Source organism: Trachymyrmex septentrionalis, unplaced genomic scaffold (genome assembly GCF_001594115.1).
Source record: "Trachymyrmex septentrionalis isolate Tsep2-gDNA-1 unplaced genomic scaffold, Tsep1.0 scaffold196, whole genome shotgun sequence".
NCBI lineage: Eukaryota > Metazoa > Arthropoda > Insecta > Hymenoptera > Formicidae > Trachymyrmex > Trachymyrmex septentrionalis.
Genome location: NW_017305135.1, coordinates 407,305 through 419,391, shown reverse-complemented (window position 1 = coordinate 419,391; position 12,087 = coordinate 407,305). Strand labels below are relative to the sequence as shown.

The following is a 12,087-nucleotide window of genomic DNA, read 5'->3' as shown; positions in this document are numbered from 1 at the left end:
TGTGTGTATATATATATATATATATACTGAAAAGTCAGCATCCATTCCTTGACTCGATTAATATTCGGACAGACCTGCTTTAAATATAATCTGCGGTTACATAATGCATTGCAACTATTCATTTCAGAGATAATTAAATTTTTAATATTTATCATCTTGCGTAGGTAACACGCGCGTTTATGTGAGACTGTAATGGAAAATAATCTGCGCGATTTAACGTGATTAACGTGACGCTTATTACGCCCGAGTAAGTATATCGCAGGTACGAGAAACGCATATCTCGCGTACGAGAATCAGGAAGCTCTACACATGGTGAATGTATGGGGGAGTAAGGCAATCCTCCACTGTCCATTGTGCCGATAACAAATGAACTCGGCGTGTGCATACGCCGTCGTGCATGCGCATCAGCATCGCGCTCGCTATGAGTTCGCACGCACGAACGCTCGATGCAAAGGCAACCGTGCAAGAAGCGTCGTACTGAATTTTTCCGAGGATGCAGGATCGCCTCTCTGTGCTTCGGCCAACTCTCCGATGCGCGTCCGACGCGTAAAGAGACCGATGTTCGCGATAATACTACGTATTGGACGATTTACCGATTCAATTCCAATATCAGTCGCGCGGAATTTGTAAATTATAGCACTTACGAATTCTGAATAATAAGTACTTGAGATAATGTTCACTTCTTTTTGCTCGAAAAAAAAAAAGAAGAAGAAGAAGAAGAAGGAGAAGAAGTGTAATTTTAGCAAAGTTCAATTACAGCAAAATTAAGTTAAGTTACTAGCTCTCGGTATTATTTTTCTTTTTTATGATTTTTGTGCAAAAGAGTTTATCAGTTCCATAAATTTTAATGTCTTTTTCCATGGATTAGATATATTGCATGCACGACGTAAATACACACAATAGAGAATACGCAAAACGAATAAAGTTAATAAAATGAATGGAAAAACATATATTGACATGTAAATGAGAAATTCAAACTCGCACGACACAAAATACAGTCGATATCTGTCATTTGCGATTCGAATATTATTATGCATTTTGAAGCCCACAACACGGTATCTTTATGTCGATATGCAAATGGAAAGTGTCAAATGCTCCGCTTGGACCAATTTATGTACATATCACTATTCGACAATACGTGTCAAATAGAATGTAAATAAATAGTTTTAAAAATCATGCTTTTTATTATGTAATTAAAATATATGGAAGGCATAGGTACAATAATTCAACATTAGATTTGACTTTTATGAATGAAGTTATTACGGACGTAATAAATAGTGACTCGATATTCGTAAACGACATTAATCTCATTTTGCAAGAGATAGGAAATATAGGCACGAAAGGTCGCATTGGGCCGAAAGGTCGCACAGGTCAAAAGTGCACCAACGATCATATTCGTTTGTGTCGGCAACCAGGTTGATTTGCTGAATAGAATGAAATTGTCAACCAAATCTTAAATTGATAAATTTTTCTAGTCCTCTCACGATTAACGCTCTATTATTTACGATTTACATGTACGTTATTTAAATATGCCATGTTTATGTTTAAATACGTTTACAATGGAAATGTTTACTTTAACACAAACTGTTTAAAAGTTTTCTTAACTAAAATAAATAATTACTAGCTTTAATACTAAAGATAGTTCTATTATTTTTGCAATTTTGATTTAAATTTTTATAATTTTATTAACTCTCTTTTATAATAACTGTAAATGTGTACGCGAGATCTAATAAAACGTACGGCCAATAAACCGTGTTTAAATGTTATTGTTTCTCGAGAAATTAGGACCACCCGGTACACATTAGCGCAATACCAAGATGTAATAACATGCACATACGTGCACATGAGGCATCAATCCGATATTGGCTTCAATGATATCGCAAAATCGTATTGTTTGCTCAAAATCGTTCGAGAAGCAAGATATGTTTTTAAAACATTGAAATATTTTATTGTATTAATGCAACGTGATAATATCAGTGATTTGATTTTATTTCAGTAAGTACAATCTTTTAAAAACTTTCTAATCATATATACGTCCCCTCTTTATTAATAATTTAATGAAAATTGTTGGTCTTAAAAAGACCAACATGATCAATCTAATGTATCGATTGTACGTGGGCGCCAACCTATCTTTATTCATCTTTCATGATGTATATAAAATACATAAAAAACATCGTTTTGAGCTGCAATAAAAAAATTGCCTCTATATTTTTTTCAAAATAAATACAAATTTGAAATGTATAAAAATGGATAGAAATTGAATATACAATAAATATCTACTATTGTTTCTATTTCTATCAGATATACAAAGAGACTTATGAGATTAAAGAAGATATCCCTGCAGATATTCCCGAATATGTAATAACTCACACATCTGACAAAGAAGTGTCAAAAAATCACTCCGAATTGCTATCTTGTGCATCAACTTTCAGAGTTAGATTGTATATAGCTGGTAGAAACTGTTTTCGTTGACACATTGCATGGCTTACCTTGACAGAAATGGTACCACCATATAACTCGTCGCGTACAAGAATGTTAGATAGAAGTTTCTCATGAACATAAAATTTTGTGGCGGGCAAAATGGAAAATGATACATGTCAAGTAAACAGAAATATTAGTATCCCGTTTTTTTCTTGTACATTTCTACAGTGGACGTTTGCCAATAAACATATCGCGTCGTTCCAGCGTACGAAGAAAAAAGAGCCAATACTAAAACTTGACATAGATATATCATTTTCAAGTAACCGTATTTCATGATTAAGTTTCCTAATTTTTTAATGTAATAATGAACTTGGTAGCAAACTAGTTGGAAATTTTTACTAATTCGTCAGCAAGACTAGAATATACAAATTTAATATCACAATTTCATTACGTATCTGTATTTAACAAAAATGACGATAATACTTATCAGAAAAAAAGTTTTTCAAAAAATTTGAAAATTTTCATATACACAGACAAAGTCTGGAATTTCCCGTTAATAATAAAAATCAGATCACGTAACTCCGTTATATATGAACATTAAAAAATTTATTAATTGAAAACATTTTTTTTCTTTTCTAAAAAATAGGATATTTTTATTGAAAACTTTATTAAAGTAGATATTTTTATACACTGAAATAGTTTCTTGAAAACACCATCAGTAGCACATTTTGTTAAATACCATATTATTTGGTACCATTGTACCAGTATTATTATACCGAAAAATATATTTCAGTTCTAACAAAATATTGTGCTGGCATATTATTATATCATTTGTTTGCAAACAAATTATACATTTGTTCCACATTTCATCACTCATCATTATTCAAAATATAATGCAAACATTTAATAATTTATTTATGAGTCAAACCAACCTAAATATATGCATATTTTAATAAACAATAGCTATTCAAATGTGAAATGTGAATCAAAATAAAAAATACTTTATGAATACTTATGAAAAGAACACATTTTATATAACGTTACTTTATCAGAATGTACGCAAAGATACTCGCGCGAGTATTATACATAAATGTAATTATTAAAGAATAAATAATGAATATTTTCTGATAAAAACGGAAGAAAACCTTAATGTATATTTATAAAAAAATTATTAATCTGTAGAATCGAATCCATAAAAATAAAATACTAAAGCGTACATTTCCTATATCGTTTCACTTTTCGAACATGCTCAAATCAAAAAGAGACCATGCAAATGATTACTTATAAGTGCATACGGTTCGAAGCAAATCGTTCGTAATAGTAATCGCGACTTTGTTTTCTACATCCCATATTGTCTTCGATGAAAGTAAATATCCGTGATATCCGGTTTGTCGTTCTTTGTTGTTCACACGGAATGTCGTTCACGGAATGACGCGCGATACACGTACAAAAGCCACACTCTTCGGCAATGCGAAACCCAGAAAAGCTTTGAACTTGTTCGGAAACATGAATCTGTTACGCATGACACGGTTAAACAAGAAGAGTTCAAAGAACATCAATGCCAGAACTATTACGTAGAATAGGGGTAGTAAACAGACCCTCGCGACGAATGCAAGCACCAAAAATGTTTACTTTTGAAAACTGATAATACCAAAGTTTCCGATTAAATTTGATAACGAGTATTTGAAATTTGAAGTTAGTACGCGTCGTGTTTTCTTGTCAGCGATCGAAAATTTTGGACGAGAGTTTTTTACGAGTTTTTACACTTTAAAATTTAAATTGTGTACTTCATCTTAGCCAATGCGAAAGTAACAATTGTGAGGAATTCAATTTTGTCAAATATTATTTATAATTATCGCATTACGATAAATTAATTCGCAATTAATAAATTGTTTACACTGAAAAAAAGTAAAGAGAAATATTCCTATAGTTATTTAAGAAAAAATACTTTTAAATCCTTATGTGTCCCAAGCAAATGGGAAAACTTAACATGAGTTGATTTAGAAGGAAAGTTTCGTAATTTGATTGTATAAGAATTACTAATTGATTAGGAAACAATGTCACATTTGTTATGATCGGTATTTATATAATAAAATACAGGATTCGATTAAATTAAAATTACAAAATCTTTCACGATAATCTTACGACTAGCAGTCGTACGTGAAATGCGTAAGTTACAGCGAAGCATTAATGCGATTCCCGACTGCTTTACACGTTCGCGTTGCGGCTTCGCACGACGACGAATCATTCCTACACGAAGCAGCAATTTAAACAGACAGCTCGGTATGTACTACGTACGACGGATTGCACCCTGTAGACAGATGAGTCGCTAAAGTTTACCGCTCTTCCGTGCGAAAGTTCCTGTCCTACGGAAAGCTGGGCCAACATTCGCGTCCGTTCACAACCTGTCTGGCTCTCTACTACGACCTTGCGCGCACAAGAAATTCAGATAGCAGATTGCAGTGGTGCAACGGAAGCATGGCAGTAGCATCCCTGCGGCTACCCAGCCGCAACAACGAGCTCACTAACGTAAAATAGTAGCAATGGTGCGAGGGAAACGCGAGAGCAGCGGGAACTCTTTTTAGCTCCCTTGGAAAGTCGTCGTACAGGCTAGAATCGCTGCATGTCGCTATTGAAGCGTTAAAAATGAAGTTTCAATAAAAAAAATAAAAATAAAAAAAAACCGCGCATGATCTTGTGTCCTAAAGAAATTAACTTTGACTGCACTCCCGAGAAGTTCCTTAATTAATTAAAAGACAGTTTGTAATGTTCTAACGTAAAGTTAATATATTATATTAAGATATATAAATTTGATATATAGAGCTAATTTATACTTCATACTCGTATACGGTTAATATATAAAATTTAAATTTTGTATTGGAATTAAATTGACCAGGAGCTTAAATTTGTAAGCGTAGAAAAGTACGACGACGTATTATTAAACTTATTAAATTCGTCGGGAGGTTTAAAATATATCTAGATATCTTAATAATCGCAACTCTCTGGGGATACACGTATTACGCAAATTTGGTTATCGTACCGTCATGAATCGGTAATGGATGCGATTTCTCTGCTCTACATATATAATATATATATACACACATATGTGTGTGTGTAAAATATATATATATATATTGTATATACAGCTCCATTTCGGCACAAGCGAGCAATCATAAACTCTGCCTTGGCGATGCTAAATCATAAAGTAAGAACGACAATGACTACCACTACCATCATTCGCAGTAGTCGCATGCATCCACATGCGAATGGGCAAAACTTTGCTGTGGCTGACAGATACATACGTGCAGCGAGCGACAATTCTACGCGATTGCTTCCTGAACATACGAGCCGTTAGATTCATGCGTAGATTAAACACGTAGCGAACAATCTTATTTACTAATTCGGATAATAAAGAACGATAATATTCGTGTGACGATTTTCGAATATTGCATAAAATGCAATTCGTGAATAAGAACTACTAATCATAACAAAAAGATTCATAAACTAAAAATTTAACTGTTCAATGAATTTTATATCACCAATCGTAGAATTATAAATATCACGTGAATTTATTATTCGTTTGTTGCTATGTATATCGATCATAAACATACAAGCGCGAGAGTATGTATTGTATGAAGATATATGTGCTGTACACATATCGCTGTACGGAATTCGACTTGATCAAACAAAAATACGTGGATACGAAGATCTGTGGGCTTATCTAAGGAAGTAATATATCTTCAACCGAAACTTGGGAAAGTATCACATAGCAACAGTGGAGGATCTAGCAAGATGCACTATCCCTGCAGTCATATAGAGAACATTGGATTGATCCCGAAAACATCTACGGCTACTAGTTTCTGCATTTTCGTAGTTATTTCAAGAAATAGTGGGTCAGTTCAGTTGAATATATATGTATATGACTTTCCTTCGAAAGATTACTATATAGATGAATTTCACGAGCTCGAGAGAGAGATGCTAAGGTAAATAATGCAGCATTAGAAATGGAGAATGGTTGAAATGAAGAATAAAAATAAGAATAAAGAGATAACAATGACAGATAAGATTGATAATAGAATCGCTCAAGTTAACCAACGTGATTGTTCAGCACTATCGAAATTAAAGAAATGAATAAGAAGGAAATGGTTACGGATAACTGCTAAGTCTTTTAGTTTATAGGCGAGCTTGAAATGCGGGTGGTAGTATCACATCTCTCGAAGTGGTTCGCTTTAATTTTCGAGCTGGAAAGACGGAAATAAAGGAAAAATAATGAAAAATAGGTATTTGAGGTAGATAGATAAGAGTAAATTTCGTAAATAATTATATAATATTTTCGTCTTGCATTCACGTGGATTCAAAACACTCAGAAATGTATTAAAAATTATTTTTTTAGATAATAGAATACGAAACAATTATTATTATATGTACACAGCTACACGTATTTGCAATCGATATATTCAATCCTATAGCAATATGCTATTCACGTCTTTTCTACTCTTTCTATTCTACATAATGTGTTGTGATTAAAGATTAAAGGGTACTTACTTTCCATTTGGTGATATAACTCGACACAAGCATCATTTTATCTTTATCAGTGAGTAACAAAGATAGAACGACACTTGTGTGGACTTATGTCACCAAATGGAAAACATCCGAGAAAACACCCAAGCGATCGATCCGAATAATAATATTAGCTCAATTGCTTTGCTTTCTTTTTTTTTATCAACTTTCACTGGATTCATATCACACAGAAAATTTCAAATTTCCTTTTCTACAATCTATTGTTGAATCAAATAAAAAAACAAAAAAATAATCCAACATTTTTTTTCTTCATTAATAAATTGCAATACAAAAGACATCAATAATAAAATTTAATATTTCCTAGATTTATGTAAAATTGGATAAAAGACAATAACAAGAATAAAGTTGTTTCAAAAAAAGTCATATTAATATATTATAATAGGATCTTTTTTTTTTTTAATTTTTTAGAAATTAAAAGTTAATAAAACATGTAATTCAATTAAGAAACACAAATAATTAAATAAAAAATCAAGTATTCTATCAATTTGATCCTGTCATTCCATCAAATTTTAATTTAAAAAATTAATTTAAATTTTATCAAAAAATTTACGATTAAATAGATATCTGATATGCATACGCTCTATGTGTGCATCGAGACAGAACAAATGCAGAGAGAACTACTTTCCAATTTACATGAATTAATAAGTACTTCTATGCAATAGCTATGTGACTAGAGCAGAATCAAACACACGGTATCCTTTGCAAATACCATAATCCCGTTATAATCCGGATGTAGAATGATAACGATAAAGGGACTGCACCTGTCCGAAACCAGAATACAGAGTCTGCGCTCCAAAAGCCATGAATTTTCAACCAAACCCGCATGTTAATGAATATTCGCGAAATAATTCGTAATTACGGGAATAATTGTGACGCAACTAAAATGGTCCAAATTCTATACTAGACGGATTCGCCCCACATTTGGAAACGATAGTATCCGAAAATGAAGTATCGAAATGAAGTTAAACATCCAGTCATGAGAGTGAAATTAAACATTCACGCTCAATGAATCTTCGCTATTTGTACTTAACAATCTGCGAGCGTCATCATATTGTAGTTTAACAAAATTACGTTTAATCATGATTTCATCATTAATTGTTATAATTTTCTTTTTTGCTGACTTTTCGTTAATATCAAAGTGACAGTTAATATCAAACAACGACGATCTTCTAAATAAAATTGCATTCATAAAACTGTAATCTACAAAAAAAATCACTTGCTACGCATCAACTTATTACTTTTTTATCATAACTGAATGCGGTAGAAAATTAAGATAATACAAGATGAATTACCTACTCATTAAAAAAAATTAAGAAAAAGATCTTTTGAACGATTGATTCTCATTCGATGAAATACATTCGTTAAAAGTCCGGAATAAGAGTAGAAGGAATCTGATGTTATATCGAAGCTGTTACGTGCCCTAACGGAATAGAACGAAAATGTAAATTGGAATTTCGGTTCATGTCTCTCTCTGAAAATATATTTTATATAACAACAACCACATTATTTACAGAATTAGAAATACGTTATTTGTACCAAGTTTAAAAATCCCAATTATTGATACAATTTTATTTGATAAAAAAATTAAATAAAAAAATGAAAAAAATTTCTATGAATATGTATAAAACAGCGTAATTTTTTTAGACGAAGTTAGTGAATTCGAACTTGTTCAGAATAAGTTAACAGAAAAGATAATAGTAAAAAAGGTTTTTTCAGCTACGCACGACTACGATCTACCTGCTTACTATATTACTTTGTTTGCACTGAATAATTAAGGAATTTGCATTTTATTTTCTCTTCATAACACATTTGCGCTGCGGGGAAATTCTGCGAAAATTCTGCCGGATGCATCAATATAAAAGAACAATTTATTTGAGAGTACAAAATGTTCAGAGATAAAAACAGAGAAAATAAAATTGATCATTTACTCGATCATTTGAAAGAGATATTTTTATTATTATATATTATATGTATTATACATATTATATAAACAACATAAAAAAATCATAACTTCATTCCAAATAATAAAAATATATTTAATAGTAATAAACTATTTATTAGGTCTGCATAACGTGTGAATATAATGTGTATATAAGTAAGAAGCCTATACCGATTCGAAGCTGGAGCTCTTGAGTGGAGAAAAAGATATTTGAGTAGTTTTATACAAGAGTGAATTAAACTTAAGTGTATATATTCAGTCTTATATATACACACGTTTAAATCGCTAGTATACGGAATCGCGAAATATGTGTGCTACGAACACAAAGAGTTTCATCCGTTGGTTGAAAACTAAAAGAACGGGCAGTGGAAACTTTAATGAAGGGCTGCGGCTACTCTATAGCGCGGAAACGAACGCACAAGGGAAAAAAGCACGAATTCTGTGTCTGCCGTTGAAACTTTCACTTCTTTTAGCCGCAGGTGAGAACTTTACAAAGTTCTGTAGGTGATATTGTAACGGATAAGTGAAACGACGATGTACTCGATTCCGTCTTGGTCGCACAACAAACCTGCACTCGCGTTGTATTCGTCTAGAAAATCATTCCCTGGAATTGGCTTACAACGCGCTACTTGCGTACAATTGAAAAGTCTTTCGGATATCTCGATTGTCCAATTTGAGATATATTAGAGCAAAGGACAATATTATTGAAAATGTCGTAGAAAATCTTTCCAAATCTTTAAACACAAAGGAAAACGTTCTGTTGGATGTTGGTAGAGAGCATGTAAAAAAGATTACGACAAAGAGTTATTCTTTAAGGTATATTGTATTCGACTGTTCCTCCTACTTTATTTCCCGTTTTCGGATTCAAACTGTACTCCATACACACACAGTGAAAATCCGAAAGAGTAGCAGAAATGATGAGAATTATTAAAAGAACGAAATCGTTTCTGCGAGAATTCGAGAAACAGGACGCAAGGTGAGAATGCTAAAAAAGGAAAGAAAAGGCGACAGAACGTAAAACACTTCCACAACAATGCTGATCTCTGCTACGAAATAAAACATGGTGGACGTTTCGGTGAGATAGGATAGAGCAAGTGGATAAAAGGAGGGTACCAAAAGAAGAGAAGAAAAAAGTTACCGTGCTGTTTGGCGAAGAACTAATGAGGCTCCGCTGAGCGAGAGGCAAACGCGCCCCGGAAAATGGAAATCGATTTTTTTCTCTTTCTTTCTCTTCGTCCCTCTCATACACACACGCGCAAACACACACACACACGCGCGCGCGCGCACGCACACGCACGCACGCACGCATACACACTCGCAAACGATACGCACAGATGATTATCATGATGAATAAGTAGCGTATCGCACGTCTTTGTTATTATATATTCTTTTATATTCTGATGTACATCATTAATTTACAGATAATCAATAATATCAAATTCTTGGCTTTCTACACAATAAGTCAGGAACATTTATATAAAACATCTCATCATTATATTTTATCTCATTATTACCAGATTGTGTAAGATAAAAAAATACATTGAATAATACAAGACCGCGTATAAATTACCATAAAAAAAAATCGAATTAAAACGAGTGTTTATCTTATTATTAAAATGTCTGTCAATAAAACGTTAATAATTGAACCATCGGAAGTAGTTAATTCCCATCACGGATGCTCTTTATAATCGATCGAGGAAAGGATGATACTACTTGTCGATAATCTTCGTATTTTCGTACTTCAAGCAAGTAGCCGTCCTATGCTTTAGTACCCGCTCCAGTGCTTTAACTAACGGCTTTATCCGAGGTCATTGGTATCAAAGTTAGGATGCTGTTATCGACCCAAGAATGCTAGTATATACATATATATAAGCTCAAATCCTTACCTTCATTATCTCTATCCATTGTATATAGACTAGGTAGTGTCGTAACATCGAAATTTTTCTATATTTTTTCACGATCTCTTTCTTATTCGAGACAATAAGACCAATTCTATCCAGTAATATTATCTAACCACTCGTGTGACTGTGAATAAATTTTACAAGTATAGCATATTTATTATGACCACACAAAACAAACTATTTGTAAATAAGCAGCAAACATTCACAATTACAATTACCATGATATGCGAAAGAGACTTTGAATTTATCAAATAAATGTACAAATGTATGAATCATGTAAGAATATTTAACCGAACGTTTTATTATTTAGATCAATTTTATTACACTTTAGTGAAAGTTATCCAATTACCAACTAAATTTTATGTTTACTTGTTTGAAACATGTCATACACACATATAAAATTCTCGAAAAGCAACGAATCTGAAAGTCTTCTACTGTCTAATAGAAATCAACTAAGCTCTATAAGTAGTAATAGAAGGCCGGTTCTAACCCAGGTCCTCTGAGGGGGGCGCGGGGCGGGGGGGTACTCGTAGGCGCGGGGGGGTACTCGTGGCGCGGGGGGAGCGCGAGCACAGGAAGACGCGGTAGAGGGGGAAGGCGCGGGAAGTCCCCGACGGCATCGTTGTAATATGATCCACATAAACAATACGTTGGACCCGCATAAACAATGCGTTTTGTTTTTTCATCCGCCGCCGCCGCCGCCGCCGCCGCCGCTGTTGCGGACCCCCGCGTCCACCCCAAATAATGCATAGATAACAAAGGTTCGCACGTTAGAGAAAGATAGAGCGTGCATGACACAATTATTATCTTAGAACTTAGACGCTCCGCGTCATTAGTCCTTATTTTATATCATTTACTTTGGTCACGTGATATTTGTATCACATTACATTGATGTTACCGCTCGAACATGTTGTGACATGTCGTACCATGTCGAATGTTCGTAAAAAATTTAGTCGCGTGATATGTACACTATTTGACACGTCGCATTACGTTTATACGCACGTTTATACGTATCTTATTAACGCTGAGTCTCTTATGGTCGGAGATGTTCTCTGTCGCATCTCTCAGCCTTCCCGCACTGCTGTTGTATGCTACCGATTACTACTTGTCCACTATTATTGTATTCAGTCTTGTATTCAATTTTCAATATTAATGCATCTTAAATTTATATTACGATATGTTACGTTTTTTATTCTGTAATCTTCTGTAACTTCCGTACTATATTGTAAATTTATTGTTCGCTTT

At 33.3% G+C, this 12,087-nt stretch overlaps 2 protein-coding genes across 3 annotated transcripts in view; one reads left to right on the top strand and one right to left on the bottom strand.

The window, feature by feature from the left end:
- LOC108747169 overlaps positions 1 to 12,087 on the top strand; it is a 168,600-nt gene that overhangs the window by 84,467 nt on the left and 72,046 nt on the right. The gene's annotated exons all lie outside the window — the stretch shown is intronic.
- The window catches only part of LOC108747167 (suppressor of lurcher protein 1), a 274,868-nt gene that overhangs the window by 227,918 nt on the left and 34,863 nt on the right, over positions 1 to 12,087 (bottom strand). The gene's annotated exons all lie outside the window — the stretch shown is intronic.